We start from the raw sequence: 19,486 nt of genomic DNA, 5'->3' as shown, positions 1-19,486 counted from the left end.
CTCTTCATCCTCAGCGTCTGACTGTTCAGTTCCAACTTCAGTCTCCTGTACAGACAGAACGGCAACAGAGGTATTTTGACTGTTGACACGTTGTGCCTGATCTCCACCGGGGATATTTTCTTCAATTCCTACAGTTCTCACTTCATCAGTCTTTCCGATAGAAATGGAACAACCTGCTCCGTCTAGTTTTCCATTTGCCCAACAATATAAAATCCATGTGGTCACGATCATCGTTCAGAGTGCCTGGATATAATCTTCTCTCTTCGCAATCGTTTTCCGTCTGAGCAGTTGGCAGGTAGAACACCAAATCAATGGTAAACATTCTGTCAACAGCGAGTTAAACTGGGTAACTATGGAAACGGGTGATGCGGGATAACGTAAACAAACATGGTGGGTACCGTGACAACACGGAACTCTGTCACAATAGCATCATACCCAACAGTGTGATGTCACAGGGACCCACAATTCCCCAATTTAGAGAATCAAGTCAGGAAGCAAAGAACAAGGGGCAGAGTTCTCTGTTTGAGAGACTGAGTGTAGACACCAGGACTGAATGGGAGGTGTTCCACGATCCTGATGGGGGCGTGACTGCCGGAGTCACTCAGGACATGCTAATGTGACAGCACTCACACCACGTGGTGCTAGTGCAATTCCAATGCACGCTGCTGTGTGACTCACTGGAGTCGGGAACTGCATTCCAGAGCCTGGCAAGCTGCTGCTGCATATAATCGCTCTGCTCCCCACACACTGTCATTGCTGCCAAGATGTTGGCCCATGGATAGAGGCCCCGAGGTCCACGGACACAGAGCTCGAGCTATTGCTGGATGCCATGGAGGAGAGGTGAGACACCCTGTACCCCGGGATGGGAAGGAGGCTGCCACCCACCAAAATCAACCAGGTCTGGGCGGAAGTGGGAGAGGCCGTGGGCCCCACTAGGAAAACTGGTCAGCAGTGCCGTTATAAGCTGCATGACCTCCTCAGAGCAGCCCAGATGAATAACTAGTTCTGGCACCACCCTTGTCCCACACACCCCACCCCACACTCAGCACCGACTCACTCCCCCCCCCCCCCACCCCCGTTTGCAGAACCCACCAGGCGGACAAGTAGGCAGTGCTGGGTGAGGATGGGCAAATCCCCAGGGCAGTCAGGGTGAGTCACCAGCTCCGTGCCCCTGGCACAGCCCTGCTCCACCCTCCCGAGCCCCACATGTCATCAGACGTGCGTGCCCCACCCTGCACCACATGTCAACACTGTCCAAACTGCCCGCCATGGCTGGGTGCACACTAGCTGCGGACCTCTTGTGCCGCCACACCCGGCAGAAGGAGGGGAAGGCTGGAGGGGGCCTGCCGGAGCTCAGGCCCTCACCCGCACATACGTTCCCCCCCCCCCCCCCACCCCCACCACCAGGAGGGTGGCTGAACCTCCACCCTGCACCACATGCCGACACCCATACCGGCCGCCATGGCTGGGTGCCCTGGTCACTGAAGCCACTAGCTACCCACCCTTGGGCTGCATGCGATGGACTGTCTGATATTGTGCATTTTCTGTACCCCCCACACACACCCCCAGGAGAAGGTCCTTGGAGGGATACCGCCAGATCTGCAGCCCCTCTCCACGGCAGAGTAGCAGGCCCTGAATGTGGTTGGTGGGCCTGAGGAAAGCGAAGGCACCGGGCTGGAGATTGGCCAGGTGTGAGGAAATGAGACACCACTGAGTTGAGGTTCCCGTGACACGTGTGTCAATCCACTCCCAACGTCACCTCCAATCATACATCCCCACCTTCCCCACCCCCCCCACCTTCAAACTCCCACCCTCACCACTACATCGCCCTCACCCCCATCACCCCCACTCCACTCTGGTCCACAGTCTAATCACGTGTTTTGTCTTGTGCCTTGCAGGAGCTATCATTGATGGAGTGGTCCATCTGGTGTGCCCCGCCCCCAGCCCGAGCCACTGCCACAATCAGAAACCCCCGTGTGCCGAGCATCGACGGCGACACTGAAATGGAGTTCATGCATTGGCCTGAAATCCAGGATGCCCCGGAGTTCGATTCCGATGTGACACTGGATTCCCGTCACAGCTCTCTCCAAACACCCTCCACCATCCCAGAGACACTCATCTCGGTCGGGCACTTTAGTGTAGAGCTTCCTGAGACACTCTCTGGTGCGCACCACGCAGCTGCTCAGGTACACCAGGGGGAGGTAGGAACTCCTAAGGGGCGGATAGGGGGAGGGAAGGCCGGCCCCAGAGACTAGCTGCTGTCCTGACGGGTTTCGGGCTTCTGGAATGAACCTCCCATGATTAGAGGAGATGTAGTCATAGAACCAGGGGTTCACTTCTGGTGACGACTATGAGGGAGTAGGTCGCACGTTTGGTGGCTCACATTTCGGTCGGAATTTTGGTCCTTTTCCCCCAACGTTTTTGCGCTTTTGAGCGCGGAACTGGAAAGCAAGAGTACTCAGGCACTGAACCATACAGAGTTGTATGGACTTAAGAAGCCGGAGGGACCGTAAACAGCAGAAGAAGTGGTCAAACACGGGCACAGTGGAGGCTGTGAGAGAGACCAATATGGCCAGTGTCCAGAGCAAGGCGCCGACAGCCCAGCCTACAATGGAGCAGCTGCTACAGGACATGCAGGAGGGCTTTTTAGCTCTGAAGCGCGATAATTTGGAGCTGCTCTAGAAGGGGCCGATTGGAAAAAAGGCTGGATGATCAGGCTGAGAAGCTCCAGAAGCTGGAGAAGGTGGTGGAGGAGCAGGCAGGTCATAGAACCAGGGACTACATGAGGGGTTGTCAGCGAGCATCCAGCACTTGCAGGCGTGGTTGGAGGAGTCCAACCACATGCAGGAGCTGATGGTGGTGCTGGCCATGCGTATCACCCATGCTAACACCGGGCTGGTGGCGTCTGCGGAGAGGCCTTGGAGTGAGGGTTTTGGCTCTGGATTAGCATGTCCAAGGCCTGGGGCATTCTGTGCAGGCGGTAGCCAAAACCCAGGACAGGGCTGCCCTCTCAAAGGCAACCATGTCCCACAGCCACTGGACATTGCGGAGGCATTCCTGAGCGTGGCCCAGTCACAGCGGGCCATGGCTGAGAGCGTCGGTGGCATTGCCTAGTGGCATTGCCTTGGCACAGTCAGAGGGAGGTGGCCCAGTTCCAGAGGAGAGAGGCACAGCCACTGGCTGATGTGGCACAGACTCAGAAGGTGCTGGCACAGTCGCAGTGTGATGTGGCGCAGTCCCAGACGGAGGTCATCAACTCCCTGTACTTTATGGCCGCGAGCATGCAGACCCTGGCCAAGGCAACAGCTGGCCTCCAGGACTGGCAGCGCCAGGTGGCGGGGGTGACTCAAGGGATAGCTACTCTCACACCCCTGTCGATGGAGTAACCAGGGAGCCTTTGGATCTCCCGAGGGAGGAGGGGGTGATGGGTTCCGTGCCAGTGACTCCCACAGGGGAGGTGCGCAGCACCTTGGACCGCCTCCCTCCTGTCCCTGGTGTATCTGGTATGTAGCGGACAGAATAGCGTGGCAGAACGCCACCTGGGACACCCAAGCAGCAGCCGGGCCCATCCAGGTCCCGTCGCCCAGGGGACCCAGATCACAGGGCGTGTATTGCAAAAGGCCTCCTCCACTCCTGCTTTACCATCTGTGAATTCACCGAGACGTAGCATAAGGGCCCATGAGACCAGAAAGTTAGACACCAGTTACGTTGGCACAAGGGCAGGGCACAGTTTAGTTATCGGGCTAGGGCACGTGTCTATATATATGTTTTCACATTAAACACTTGTTCACACTGTTGCAACCTGCCTCAGTGCTCTGTCAGATGGGTGAGAGGGGTTGACTGCTTTGGGCTGGCCAGCAAGCGGGTGTGGGGGCGGAGAGGGAATGGGCGGCTGTTGTGTGTAGGCTGGGCTCCCCACCCTCCCCCCCCCCCAACCATCCCACCTCTGCCACCCCAGGGATTAGATGAGACCATGTGATGGAATGACCAGCTCCAATACAGGGATGACCCAGGTGGACGGTGGAAAGTGCGACCGTGGGCAGGAGTCAGCGGTTGAGAACGATGCGGAGCACCAGAGCTCATCGCATAGCGGGTTGTCGTCATCCTCCATCCCGCTGTTACTGCCAACCCAGGGCCCACACTACCACAGCACAGCAGGTATGTATTATGTCTCACCTCGGGCTTTGCAGAAGGGGGGTTTGGGAGGAGAGGGGTTTAACCAGGTTGGTGTGGTGAAAGCGGTGCACGTGCCCCTAGTGAGTCCCCACCCCGCCCCTAGTCGGTGAACACATGGGCCCCTGGTGAACACATTGTGCGGCTTCCCATGCTTGCCTGGGCCCCATGCCCTGCTCAACCATGCTCTCCCCCGCATCCTCCTCATCGTACGAGAACTGGCGATCATCCTCGTCCTTTAGCACATCACCCCTCTGCCGCGCGATATTTTGGAGGGCGCAGCAGGCCGCTGTAGTGATCTCTGTATATAAATATACATGATCAATGTATCTAAAACTAGTACAGTCAATTCAACACTAGATGGCTCACTGTCAGATAGTATAAAAAGGACTTTCCCTCTCATTCTGAGAGAATGTGCTTCAGGAGAGTGAGCAGACAAGACATCGAATAGCGAGAGAGAGAGAGAGAGAAGTTATGTTATTTCATTATTACATTATATAGTTAGTTGGTTAACTTTGTTATATTTTATTTCTTATATAAATTGAGTATTAAGTAAAAAGGACTCACAAATATTATTTATATTACTCAATAAATTTGTTCATCTTTACAAGAAGACTATTGTTCATTTCATCAACTCGGCTGCTTCAAAGAGTAATATATATTATGTAAGGTAATATAACAGCCGCCACGATGTGAGTGACTCTCTCAGCCCCTCCACAGCGCTCCAGGCACCTGAACTGCATCTTCAGGAGACCGAAGCACCACTCAATCACGCTCTTGTTTGCAGTAAGGATTCCCTTGTAGTGGGTCTCCACTTCAGTCTGTGGCCTTTGGATAGGCGTCATCAGCCATGACCACAACGGATAAGCCCTATCGCCCAGAGGCCAACCCCCCCAAACGGAGGTGCATAACCCAGACGCCGGAAATCGTCGAGTGTGCCAGGATGAAGGGGTCGTATACACTGCCTGGATCCCAGGCGCAGACGTGCATAATGTGCAGCTGATGGTTACATATCAGCTGCATGTTCATCGAGCGGAACCCCTTTTGGTTTGCGTAGAGCGGTCTGCCATCTGCAGGTGCACGTAGGGTGACATGCATCCTGTAGAACACCCACTTGACCGGGGTCATGTCGGCGATGGCAACGAACCCCGTTGCTCGGGCAGCCTGGTGAGCTGAGTCCACATTGCAATGGATGTTTTGTGCTGACCGGGCATTTAGGACATCCATGATGGTCTGGATTCACCTGTGCACCGGGGTCTGTGAGATCAGGACAGGCCCCCACTCGGTGCCTGGAAAGACCACGTGGTGTAAAAGTTCAGCGAGACCGACACCTTGATGTCCACCACAAGCGGGTGTCCTCCCCCAATCCTCAGAATCTGGCAGATATATTGCACGGTCCCCCTGCTCAGCCAGAGTCTTCGACGGCATGCCCGGTCCGGCAGATCCTTGAATGTCAGGTGCTGCCAGTATATGTGCGGACTCATGCGGCCTATCCTTTACATCTCCTCCTCCTCGGCCTGTTGGGCAGAAATCGCTCTATCCTCGGCGGCTGCCTCCTGTTCTGCTGCTGCAGCTTCCTCCTCCTCCTCGAGCAGCTCCAGCTTGTACAGCTGCTGGGCATCCCCAGGGCTGCAGCCACTGGGAGCAAGGCCACCATTGCTATTTGTAGGATTCATCGGCTGCATCCACCCGGTGATCGGAGAATCCCGCCCGAGGTCAATGGAGTTCTCCATTGTACGCGGCGTGCCCGTGGCGTTCTTGCGGCGGGTGGGAGAATCCAGTCTATTGTCTGCAGGGGATGAAAGGCCAACATGTTAGCATGATGAATACCCCCGTGCCTAACCAGGTCCAACGGGCTACATGGTGCCCCCGGTTGTCACTGCAACCTCTGCTCCCGCAGATCCCTCCTCCCATCCCCACACCCTGAATCTATCGGTACCCGACACCGAGGGGGCCTCTGTCCCTGGTGCCCATCTCTGCTGCCACGTTGACTATTGGCTGGCACTCCCCTTGCTAGACATACGCTCCACAGCACCCATTCGGCGTTTCCATAGGGGCTACAAAGGGCATTGCCCTGATGCCCCGTCGGCAAGTGGTGGCCGGTATGGCAGAGGATGGTGCAGGGTGGGGTCCAGAGATGGTGATAGGGAGGGACTGGGGTGCAGGGATGGTGGGTTGGGGGCATCCATGAGGCTGATGGCACTCTGCAGAACCAGGTGCCAAGGTGGCTGGTCATGGGGTGCGCAGTAAGATGGATGCATTGCAGGCCGCGGCAATGGCGGTCCATGCCTGGACACTGCCCCAGTCCTGTGGGGGGGTCACACCAGCCATCCAGCCTGTTCCCCCATCACCACCCCCCTCCCTGACCCTGGCAGGCTTCCTCCCACCCCAGATAGTCCGGCCAGTGTCTGGCCCGGCAGTCCACGGTCGCGCCTCTCTGTGTCCTACCTACTGTCTCTCTCTCATCAGCCACGGCGCCGGTTTCACGATTTATGAAAGCACAAGTGTATCTTGCCATCAGGAATTCGCCCCGGTGGAGACGGAGAATCGCAGAGGCCCCGGAGAATACCGGGTAAGGCCTGCTAATGCTATGCCAAAAGTGTTAACTGTTTGTGCATTCTGGAACACATTGATGCCGCTGTCGAGGCGATGGAGAATTGCAATTTGCAATGAAATTGGCACCCGCCACGATATCAGCATTGAAATCGACTCTCCGTCCAAACACGTTTCCTGATTCCGAACTCAGCCAAGAGAGATTCCCGCCTTGCATGTAATCAAGATGATATACCACTTAGGGCAAAGGGGATCAAAGGATATGGAGGGAAAATTGGGATTAGGCTATTGAGTTTGATGATCAGCCATGTTCATAATGAATGGCAGGGCAGACTCGATGGGATGAATGGCCTCCTCCTGCTCTTATTTTCTTTGTTTCTATGTAACACCGGGGCATGAGTCAGACTCCGTCAAATGATGCAGAGCACCAGAGATCATCACACCCCGGGCCAACTAAACAGATTCTCCGGCCAATTGGCGAATGCAATTTCAGCATCAGCAATCGGAGAATCCAGCCCTAAGTGCTGCCGCTGGGATTGAATCGCAGGCGTTCGACAGCTCAGTTAGCGGCGCTGGTCCCAGAGCCATTCAGGACATGCTCATAGGCCAGCGCCGGTGTCATGTGGGAATCGTGTGATCTCAATGCACAAAGTCAGAGAGTGCTGAAACCGCAGCATGGTGACTGTGAAGAAAGGTTTTGGGGGCACAGCATCGAGCCACTGCTCAAGGAAAGAGCTGGTAAGCAAACAGATCCCTTGTGGTGAGAATGTAGTTAGTAGCCAGTCAGTTCTGTTAGTGGGACAGTGAATGGAGAGGACAGCACTGGGTTAGTTCAGTCGGGGAAGGTGAGTGATCGGGGTGTGGGCCACATTAATAATGAGCAAGGGAGAGTCAAAGAAAACCATAAAAATCAGGCCAGGGAAGGTTATGACAATAAAGGCCGGATTATTAACAATAAATTATTCAGTAGTGCGTTCCCACCACAATATATCTTCATGAGTGGAGCTGACATCCCAGGAACTATAGAAGAAATGTATTTCAGAATGTCCACAAAGTTTGAATTAGGATGCAGCTGACCTACTACCAATTTCAAAATGTTTAAACAGTGAACAGAGCTTTGGGGTTGGATTCACCATTAGCCGATGCCGAAATCGAGGTTGACACTGGTTTGACAACAAATCGGGATTCTCCGACTCCCCCCAAACACAACGTAAACGAGGCGCTTGCAGCGCGGCCTGAAAGTACAGCAGGCAGATCAATAGTGGGCCTGACGACCGATGCTCCGGGGCCTCCGTGATTCAGCGCCTCAGATGGGCCGATTTCCTGACAGCTTGTTTCTAATGTGGTTTTAAAAATCATGAACCTGGCGTGCTGGCTGCTGAGCGAGAGAGAGGAGGTCGGAAATGGCGTAGAGTGACTGCGGGTTGATGGCTCGCACACCGGCCGTGCTGGCTGCAGCGGGGGGGGGGGGGGCCTGCCAGGCCCGGGAGATGGGGGAGGGGGGGGAGACAGGCTGAGCAGCTGCGGAGCCTTCCCCACAGGACTAGGGTGGTGCCAAGGCACCGATCGCCATTACAGCGGCCATCTTGCTGAGCACCCACCCCGGCCCCTGGTTCGACATAGTGACACCAGCCATATGGATGGGCCCCGACACAGTGACACCAGCCATATGGATGCCCCCTCCCCCCCGCCCCCAAACACCCCACCCAACCGGCAGCCTCCCACGGGGGACCACCCAGGGCCTCACCGACAGCAGCCCCCAGTGAGGTCAGTGCCAGCCAACGGTGCCCCTGGTATCAGGGACAGGCGGCAGGACCGGGGGCACCAACGGGGTCGGGGTGCAGGGAGTATGTGGGTTGGGCCCGCGGTGCCAAACAGGGGCCACCATGTAGCCCATGGCGCCTGGTTGGGCACGCAAGTATGCGCCATGCTAACATGTTTGCCTTTCACTTGCTGCAGACAATAATGGCTTTTGAACATCACGAGGCTGGCCACCATGGCGACGGCCATTGCCCTGCATGAAGCCCTGTTGCAGCATGAGCGGGGGGCACTCAGAGAGGAGCCGAAGGCTGCAGCAGAGGAACGGGATGCAGAAGGGCAGTTGGCAGCCGCTCAGGCTGGAGGGCTGGCCGCCCAACTGTGGTAGTATGACGAGGGGTATTACGGTACCTGGGAGTGTGAGCTGCCATTGGTGCAGAGGACTCGCTGCCCATTGGCACAGGTATCGTGTGCCTCTTATCCCTATTGGCTAAGAGGAAGGTAGCTCCGCCTACGAGGCGGGTTATAAGAACCCATGTTCCCAGGCAGGCAGCCATTTTCCTGTATGTCTGCTGCCGGGCTCACTTCTTGCTAATTAAAGCCTTTCGTTCGGACTTCACCTACGTTTCGTGTCCATTGATTGTGCATCACCAACATGCCAAGGAGGAGGTGCCAAGGAGACGCCGGATGAGGCCCCGCGTGTTCTGCAACCGCATGTCATTTGAGGATCTTCTGGACCAGGCATGCAGATGGGGATGGCAGATGAGCAGGGAGACAGTCAGACATATCTGCCAGATGATGGCACACCTAGCACCACAGAGGAATGGGGGAGGACACCCGCTCCCGGTGGCCATCAAGTCGCCCTCAACTTCTACGCGACGGGGCAGACAAACAGAAAAGCTACTTTGTATCAGTCTTCACGGTGGAAGACACCAATGGGATGCCAGAGATCCAGGAGAACCAGGGGGCAGAGGTGAATGCAGTGACCATTACTAAGGAGAAGGTTCTAGTGAAACTGAAAGGTCTGAAGGTGGATAAGTCACCTGGACCGGATGGACTACACCCCAGGGATCTAAAAGAGATAGTTTAGGAGATTGTGGAGGCATTGGTGATGATCTTTCAGGAATCACAGGAGGCAGGAAGGGTCCCAGAGGAATGCAAAGTGGCTAATGTAATACCGCTGCTTAAGAAGGGAGGGAGGCAGAAGATGGGAAATTATAGGCCGGTTAGCCTGACTTCAGTCATTGCTAAGATTTTGGAGTCCATTATTAAAGATGAGATCGCGTAGTACTTGGAAGTGCGTGATAATATAGGATTGAGTCAACACGGTTTCATCAAGGGGATGTCCTGACAAATCTGTTAGAGTTCTTTGAGGAAGTAACAAGGAAGTTAGACAAAGGAGAACCAGTGGACGTGATTTATTTAGATCTCCAGAAGGCAAGGTGTCGCATAGGAGACTGTTACATAAGTTAAGAGCCCAGGGTGTTAAGGGTAAGATTCTTGCATGGATAGAGGATTGGCTGACTGGCAGAAGGCAGAGAGTGGGGATAAAGGTGTCTTTTTCGCGATGGCAGTCAGTGACTAGTGGTCGGTGCTGGGACCACAACTGTTCACAATATACATTAATGATCTTGAGGATGGAACTGAAGGCACTGTTCCTATGTTTACGCATGCTACAAATACCTGTAGAGGGACAGGTAGTATTGAGGAAGCAGGCAGGCTGCAGAAGGACTTGGACAGGCTGGGAGAGTGGGCAAAGAAGTGGCAGATGGAATGCAATGTGGAAAAGTGTGAGGTTGTGCACTTTGGGAGGAGAATTCGAGGCATAGGCTATTTTCTAAATGGGAAGATGCTTAGAAAATCAGAAGCATTAAGGGACTTGGGAGTCCTGGTTCACGATTCTCTTAAGGTTAACGTGCAGCTTCTGTTGTCATAATCTCAGACGAAAGAGACAATCGTTTAAAACAGAGATGAGGAGGAATTTCTTCAGCCAGAGGGTGGTGAATCTGTGGAACTCTTTGCCGCAGAAGGCTGTGGAGGCCAAATCACTGATTGTCTTCAATCATGCACGTGTGTGCATGCTTCACAGTGGGTGTGCATGACAGTTTCATCCTGGGGCAGTTGGACATCCTCGGTGTCTTTTGCGGGCACCCCATGGTGACCGGTTGACTCTTGGGAGTTAAGGGGTACCCGTTTAGGACCTGGCTGATGATGCCAGTATGAAGGTTGGTGGCTAATGGGGAGACCCATTACAACGAGGCCCATGTGGCCACCCGGGTTGTCATTGAGCAGTGTATCGGGCTGCTGAAAATGCATTTCCGATGCCTGATTGCTCTGGTGGTGCCCTGCAGTACACACCTCCTCCAGAGGGGTTGCCCATTTTGCGGTGGTCTGCTGTGCACTTTACAACCTGGCACAGCAGCGGGGTGATGTGTTGGAGGAAGGGTAATGTGCAGCCACCTCCAAGGGGGAGGGAAAGGAGGAGCAGGACCGGGGGAGACTGGAGGACAAGCCTGGGAGGAATTGCGGGAATAGCTAGAGAATAGAGGACTGGAAGCAGCGGCAAATATCCGGCATGCCTGGAGGATCAGGGAGGCCCTCAGTCTCGCCTGCTTCACGTAGAATGTAGAACATGGCTTCATCCATCATCTTCCCCCTCTCCCCTTCCCACTCGCCATGCCCAGCTCTGTGCACCGGCGCCACCTCACCCTGCCCCCTCCCCCCCCTGTAATTCCCCCAATCAACTACCTGTCACCTGTCCCCTCTTCCCCCCACCCTCCCATCACCCCTGTTCCACCCTCCCAGGGTCTGTTACATCACTCCTGGGGTATAGGCCTGTGTCGGCACTGTCAGCGGGTCACTGTCAAAGGCAGGAGGGTGATGATAACCCGCTATGAGCTGAGCTCTGGTGATCCTCAATCAATGTCACAGTCTGACTCCTGTCTGTCTACTGAGTGCTCGCTCACACCCATCACCTGCCTGTGGTATACCTTGCGGGAACGGGCTGACCTGCTTGGACTCCGTCATGTCCGATGTCCATTAGTCTGGCCAGGTCGGCATCCCTAAATCGTGGAGCTGGTCTGCGTGGTGGCATGGCTGGGTGCTGTCTAGGGTTTGCGCTGTGGGACTGGTTTACGTGCTGCTCCCCCTCGTTAGCGTGGAGCTGCCAAGCACAGTTCCAGCAAATCAGCCGGCAGGACAATTATTTGTGGCGTGAAGCCGGTGGGGCTCCATTAAGTGGCCTAATGAATGTTAGATACCGGTGACGGCCTCACCGCGTTGATTTTCGGGAAACGCCCGGCATTTCGCACTCTTTACCATACTGCGAATGGATTGGGTCAGATTGCGCCCATGACGTGTAGGTCTGAGTAGGCCTAAAATGCCCTTTGAGATCCACATCGGATCATTTACAGAAACTTGGCTGTGAGAATGTTACAAATTAAAGGCCCCAATTTCTCAACCTTGCTCCTCGCCTGAAGTGTGGTAACTCTCAGGTTAAATCACCACCAGCCAGCTCTCCACCTCAAAAGGGAAAGCAGCTTATGGTCATCTGGGGTCATGGAAACTTTTTACCAATTAAAGTTTGGATATTTTAATGCCATTTTGCTCAAGTCATGATACACTACAACAGTAATGTGCCTGATGAATAAATTCAAGAGAAAATTAGGAAATTTATAGGCACTGCACCAAAGTATTCTTTAATCATAAAGTGTATGCTGCGTATCCGTTCCATATTATAAATACAATGGTGCCAAAATCATTGGAAAATTGAACCTTGAAATAGATGCATTTGTATATAAAACATACACAACATCCCTTTCATGCTGAGGACTCTCCAAGAGTTCAATATATTTCCTGTTTTGAGCGATGTCGGATTATGGATCACTTCAAGATTTGTCAGTCTGCTCTCAGGAATTTTATCGACTGCAGAAGCATTCAAATTCCGCTGCATGATGAGCATTCTTACCTTTTCCAAAACATAATTGCATTCCTGAGAGAAGTGAGCTAATCTCTTGATTGACAGACAGAGTTCTTTAATCTGTTTGTTGACGGTTTCCCTTTATCATGAGGTGCACAGTTCATCCGCACAGTTCTGACTGTAATCTTGGCTGGAATTTCCCATTATTCATAATCCATCAGAAAAATGGATACTTATGGCGACTTTATGTATCAAATTTTTCTTGTGTAATATTTTTCTATTTATTATGTCATCTGGTGTCTGTACACACTCCCCCCTGAATTATTTATAATCCGACTTCAGTGAAGGAGTTGATTCAGAGTTGCATTGTGAATTGTGGAGGTCATCTTGCTAGATGGGAGCCTAGATTTTTTAAAAATTCATTCATGGGGTGTGGGCGTCACTGGCCGGGCCAGCATTTGTTGCCCATCCCTAATTGTCCTTGAGATGGTGGTGATGAGCTGCCTTCTTGAACCGTTGTAGTCCATGTGGTGTAGGTACACCCACAGAGCTGTCAGTGAAGGAGTTCCAGGATTTTGACCCAGCGACAATGAAGGAATAGCGATATATTTTATTAATTTTAGAGGTGCAGTTCGCTGGAAAGGCCAGCATTTATTGCCCATCCCTAATTGCTCTTGAAAAGAGCAAGGTGGTAGTGAGCTATCTTCCAGAATGTCTGCGATCCAAGTAGTGTTGGTATACACAAGTGTTGTTGAGAGAGGGTGTCACTGTTGCCTTTTCTGTGGCTCTGCTGTAACTATGGCAATCAGTGAGGTTGCCCTCCTTTCTTTGATATCTATGTTCTAATGCTCAGAGTCGCCAGGTATCAGATGATACCACCACAAGGTTCAACCGGCTGTTGATCAAAGAGCCAAACACCAGTTAATTAGTTAAAGGTCAAGGGTACTTTATTTACACACACAATGGATCATACAACATAAACACTACTAGTTAACTACACCTATCGACTAAGACAACCTGGACTTAACTTCAGGCACCCGGCTTAGGTCAGAGGAACAGTGGCCATTGTTCGATTTTAGATCTATCAAGTCTGGAGAAGTAATTGCTGCTCAGCTAAGCTCATCCGTCTGGTAGCGAGCATTGAACTCGGACTTGCTTCTGGTGGTGCTGTGATTGGAGATGGTCGTAGCCGGGGCGGCAGGTGCAAAAGAGAATGAACACATGGCGGACTCTCTTCTTATACTTGGGGGTTTTCACCCCCCTTTCGGGCGGTCCTTCAGTTTGGACCCCACTAATTGGGTGATCCCCGATCACTCTGTTCGATTCCTAACCAATAAATGGGCGGGTGCCTGGATGGCTGGGTGTGTCCCAGGCGGTCACTGACCCTGTTGTTTACGCTTCCCCTGAACAGGGAGTGGCGCCGAAATGTCTGGGACTGTCCCAGTTGCTTGAGTACCAGTCCTTTGTCTTGGTGAAGATGGGCCATCAAATGCTAATCGGCCCATCAAAATGCTAATTGGACGGAGTTTCGATACCGTCTGGACTCCTTGCTGCCAAATATACATTTCAGGCTCTGAGCTGCCTGAATCTTGCTTGGTCCATTTTACCTGCTATGCTTTGCGAGTTTCTCTGTTCCTGGTTGTAAGTGGCCATCCCAGATGGCTACATCACTTAGCCAGAATACCAAGCCTCTGAACTGCTCTTGCAGGGACAATTTTATACAGCTGGCCCAGTTAAATTTCTGCTCAATGGTGATCAGCAGCCCCCTCCTCAAGATGTGGGAAATTCGATTATGGTAATGACATTTAATGTCAAAGGGAGGTAGTTAGACTCTCTCATGATAGAGATGGTCAATAACTGGCACGTTTATGCTGCAAATGTTACTTGTCACTTATCAGCACAAGCCTGTATTTTGACCTGCTTCACTCAGAATTGCAAATGGAATTGAGCACTGTGCAATCAGTAGTGAGCAACACCACACCTTAACTTCTGATGGAGGAAAGCTGATTGATGATGTAACTAAAGATAGAGTCAGAGGATGGAATTCTCCCACCCTGGGACTAATTCTCATGGTGGGGATGGGAACGTGGAGTATTTTCTGCTGTGGAGGGGAGCGGGAAAGCACGGCGGAGTGAAACATGTCTGGAATAACACGGCATGCAAATGTCGGAACTCAACCGAGCACCGACTTGGATGAACAATATCTCTGGAGTTCATGATGGAGGCTGGTGGCAACTGTGCACCCTGCAACATCACAGAGGTGGGTGGAGGGACGTTCCCATCCCCACCGTGGCGAGGCACTTGAAGGAAATACACGTTCCCATCCCCACCGTGGGAATTAGTCCCAGGGTGGGAGAATTCCATCCTCTGACTCTATCTTCAGTTACATCATCAATCAGCTTTCCTCTATCAGAAGTTAAGAAGTGGTGTTGCTCGCTACTGATTGCACAGTACTCAATTCCATTTGTAATTCTGAGTGAAGCAGGCCAAAATCCAGGCTTGTGCTGATAAGTGACAAGTAACATTTGCAGCATAAACGTGCCAGTTAATGACCATTTCTATCATGAGAGAGTCTAACTACCTCCCTTTGATATTAAATGTGGGTGGAGGGAGCACCTATAGGTGGCTCTTCCAGATTCAGTGACTTGGAAGCGGTCCATCTTCCAGGCTCAGAATGTTCATGCATATCCATCTGCTTTCTCAGGATGTCCATCTTCATTTTCAGGAGGTCCATTCCTCAATAATGGGTCAGTAATTTGGACGCATTTTCAATGTGATGCGTGGATATGGAAGCGGGTTATGCGCCATCAAGCTTGCCCCACCATGGAATAGGGCGCAAAACACCCGGTTACATAATTAATGAGGCTGGAAGATTTGATTCGTAGAATTGGGGAAGGGTGGTCGGGCCTTCATTTGCATCCTATTAACGGGATGCAAATCAGTTTCCTACTGACCTCCAGTGGGTTTCCCGATGCGCCATAGCGAGCAACCAGGGAAGATCCCTCGAGAAAATTACACCAACATGAAACTGATTTCTGGACCTCCCAATGAATCCTGCCCCCTTCTCCCCCAGCCGCCATTGCACTGCCAGCTGTGGTGTGGGAGAGAATTCTGCAGTGTCGTGGAAATCATAATAAAGACAAATTCCTCGAGGTTCGATTTATGGAACTTTATTGACACAAATATATTTGTGGAGAGAGAGCGTTCCAGCTGCAAAAAGCTAATGCACTGCTCTCTGAGTTATGAGTCGAAAACCATTATATTTATAGTGTGAAATAAACAACTTTGAAGAGATAAGGCTTGGGAACATACGTAAGAGGAAATATGAATGTTTTTCCCTTGGTTTAAAAACAATTCGAGTACGCATTTTGTTGTCCTTCGGAAGAACAACTTATTATCATAATATGGCCGAGTACAAATACTAAGCCGTATTTAGTTTACATTACTTGACCAGTTTATTTTCGCTCAAAAGCAGTGTTAAAATATAGTCAATATTCCCAGCATGCTTCTAAATTGGTAACTCATTAACTTCCCTTCCACATGTAGAATCATAACGGTACAGAAGTAGGATGTTCAGACCATCAGATCTATGCTGACTCTCTATAGTGCAAACTAATGAGACCAATTTCCCCACTCTACCCCATAGCCCTGCAAGTGTATTCCCTCCAAGTGCCTCTCCAATTTCTTTCTGATGATTGGACCCTGGAGTGACTTGAGAGCTCGAATTAGATGATTTTTTTTGCTTAATGTTTGGCCAGGTTTTACTGCAGCGGGACATCTCATGCTGTGCTTTGATAGTTGGATTTGTTTATGCACTCTTAGATTAAAATGAACCACTCCTCAAAAAAGTTGTTGGAGGTACAAACTTGCAACGATGCAATGAGTGCATTAAGCCATCTTGAGCCTGGGTGAGTATGTAAACAAACGGAACACCTTCTTAGCCAATGGGATTTAAGGATCGGGAAATAAATAGAAGAAGAATTGAGAAGGAGGCTAAAGCAAAAAGAAGGGATTCAACGTCAAATCAGGTATAGGCAGATTATAAAAAGAGTGAAAAGAAAACTGTATAAAAACTGGATGAAGGGAGAGAATTCTAACTTAAACATTACAATATCAATTGGAACATTTTTGAAATAATTAAAACCTAAATAAATAAGAATCCATACTTACAATAGTTCAGTTTCTGGGGCTGATTGGCATTCACCAATTATTGCATTGTTAATAGGGCACCCACGCTATTAATTTTCCATCTCCCCCCCCACCCCCGTATGTTTTGGTGCGGTACAGGTGACCCACCAAGGGCCAGCAACAGGACCTGGTCCGGCCGCTGTCAACTGGGTTTCCTGTTGATGCCGGGGAACAGCAGGGGGAAGGGCGGTCACCATTGGCAGGGCTGACATGGCGGGATCATCATTGGCAGGGCTGACATGACGGGGTCACCATTGGCAGAGCTGACATGACGGGGTCACCATTGGCAGGGCTGACATGGCGGGATCACCGTTGGCAGGGCTGACGTGCCACCAGCTGGAACGCCCAGATAATCCCACCATTGATTTTATGTGGTAGGTTTAATGGCCGGATTCCCGCCACGCCGTTCCGACGATGGGCCGCTGATTCTCCGGTCATCAGAGAATCGGCGCCAATTGCGCCCACGCAGTCGCCGTGGCGCCGGAAACGGACCATTGAAAGCAGCCCCCACGGCAATTCTCCATGCTCGACGGGCCGAGTGCCCGCTGAGTACCACCGAGTCCCGCCAGCATGGTTTACATATGGTCCCACCCGATGGGACCTCGGCATTCTGGCTGCGGGGCCCATCCTGGTGGGAGGGCGGGAGGATCCAACTCCAGCTGGGGGGGGGCTTCCACGGTGGCCAGGCCCGTTACCGGGGGCTACCGATCGGCTGACGCGCTCATTCCGTGGAGGGGGGGCTATGATCCTCCATGCTGGGCCCCTGCAGGGCTCCACCATATTTTGCGGGGGCTGGCGCGGAGACGGCAACCACACACATGCGCCAGCGCGGAGACCGCCATCGCACACGTCCGCAGACCCATGCAGGGCTGGTTTTCGGCGCCAGAGCAGCGCACTGCACTCCGGCGCCGTTCGAGCCCACGAAGAAGAGGAGAATTACTGGGCCATGTAGCCCATTGACACTGGCGTCACTCGCGCTGGTTTTGACATCGGCGTCAACACTTGGCCGCAATATCACAGAATCCAGGCCAATGTCTGTACATAAACAAACAGGCACTGAAAAAGTGAACACACTCTTTGAAAGGTGCATAATGAACAGAATCCTTTTGTCACAGTTCTTATCACAGGTAAGTTAGCTATTTTTTGATATTAATTAACAATCTTATTAAGGTTTGTACTTCCGCATAAGATAGAAGAAAAGGTCTATTTCATCTATAATGAATTCGGATGTGCTTCCCATAAAAATACAATTGCTGAAAAATCCAGTTGCACACAAGGCATGACAAGTTCTGTTCCTGGTCAAAAATGTGTTTGCACCATGCATACATATTCCTGATTGGCCTTCCAAGCCAAACAGTATCCTGACTGGGAACTATGGCCAGAATTCTGTGGGATTCTGTGTTCCTGCAGGCAGCACACCTTCCCCACCCCGTGGATTTCTCGGCGGCATGGGGTCTCTTCAATGGGAAATCCCATAGATATGGAGGGAAGAGTAAATCCTGCCACCAGGAAGGGTACACTGCCGAAACCACGTGGCTGGGAGCCCGGAGAATCCAGCTCCATATCGTCATTCCCTCACTATGGCTGGGTCAGAATCCTGGAAATCCCTCCTAGCAGCACAGTGGGTGTATCTACACCACATGGATTTCAGCGGTTCAAGAAGGCCACTCACTGCCAACTTCTCATGGGCAATTAACAATGGACAATAAATGCTGAACTAGCCAGCGACATCCATGTCGTCCATTAATTACTTTATTTTTAAAGTACAATACACAAGATGATTAAGAAGGTATGCAGAATATTTTCCATTTACATCAAAGTACAGAATACAATAGCAGGGAGGTTACATTAATTTGCACCTTCTCCCCATGCCTGTGTGGGTTTCCTCTTGGTGCTCTGACTTCCTCTCATAGTCCAAAGATGTGCAGGTTAGTGGATTGGTCACAATAAAATTGCCCCTTAGTGTCTAAAGATGTGCAGATTAGGTGGATTGGCCATGACCAATGTACGGGGTTACAGGATAGGTCAAGGGAGTGGACCTAGGTACATGCATTCAGTGGCAGGGAGGACTCCCCCCCCCCCCCCCCCCCCCCACCACCATCACCATACCCCCAACTGATACCCCACCTTCACCAGTAAGAGTGAACTGAGTGATCAATTACCTTGAAATTATTTGTGATTGATTTCTGCGTGTTGTAGTTTCTAACCCCATTGCCCTGCAGGGGGAATAAGCAGAGGCAACACAAAGAAAGACGCAAAGATAAAAGCAAATTCCAGCGGATTTGGAATCTGAAACAAAAATAGAAAATACTGGACAATCACAGCATTGCTTTGGCCAAGAGTCATCCAGACTCAGAACCTTAGCTCCCTTCTCTTTCCACTGATGCTGTCAGACCTGCTGAGATTGACAAAGAAAGACACGCTGCTCGAAGAAGGAGGAGGAGGAGGAAGAGGGGGAGAAAGGCCCTCAACAGGAGCCTACAGCAACTCCTATCTGAACCTTAGCAAAAAACAGCACATTTACACCTTCAAATCATAGAGAAGGTTCTCATTGAACCCTATCACCTGTTGCAGCCAGAACTGCAGCCTCTGAGCAGGGCGAGGACAGCATTGCCAGTGGCTGTGATTGCGATTATGGCTATGAACATTTATGCCTCGGGCTCCTTCCAGGCTGGAGTGGGACATCGTTGAAACATCGCCCAGTTTTCCTGTGCAACGGAGGTCATTGCGGCTCTGTTCTTCAGAGTGCTGAACAGATTTCATTTTTTCTTGCCAGAGACAAGAAGGCAGAGTGAACACTTGGCTTCGCCAGGGTTACAGGCTTAAAATGGTGCCACTAACTACATAGACATTGCTTTGTGGCTGTGTAAATAATGAGATGCCTCACAGCTGGAA

Source organism: Scyliorhinus canicula, chromosome 3 (genome assembly GCF_902713615.1).
Source record: "Scyliorhinus canicula chromosome 3, sScyCan1.1, whole genome shotgun sequence".
Lineage (NCBI taxonomy): Eukaryota > Metazoa > Chordata > Chondrichthyes > Carcharhiniformes > Scyliorhinidae > Scyliorhinus > Scyliorhinus canicula.
This window is presented reverse-complemented; position numbering follows the sequence as displayed.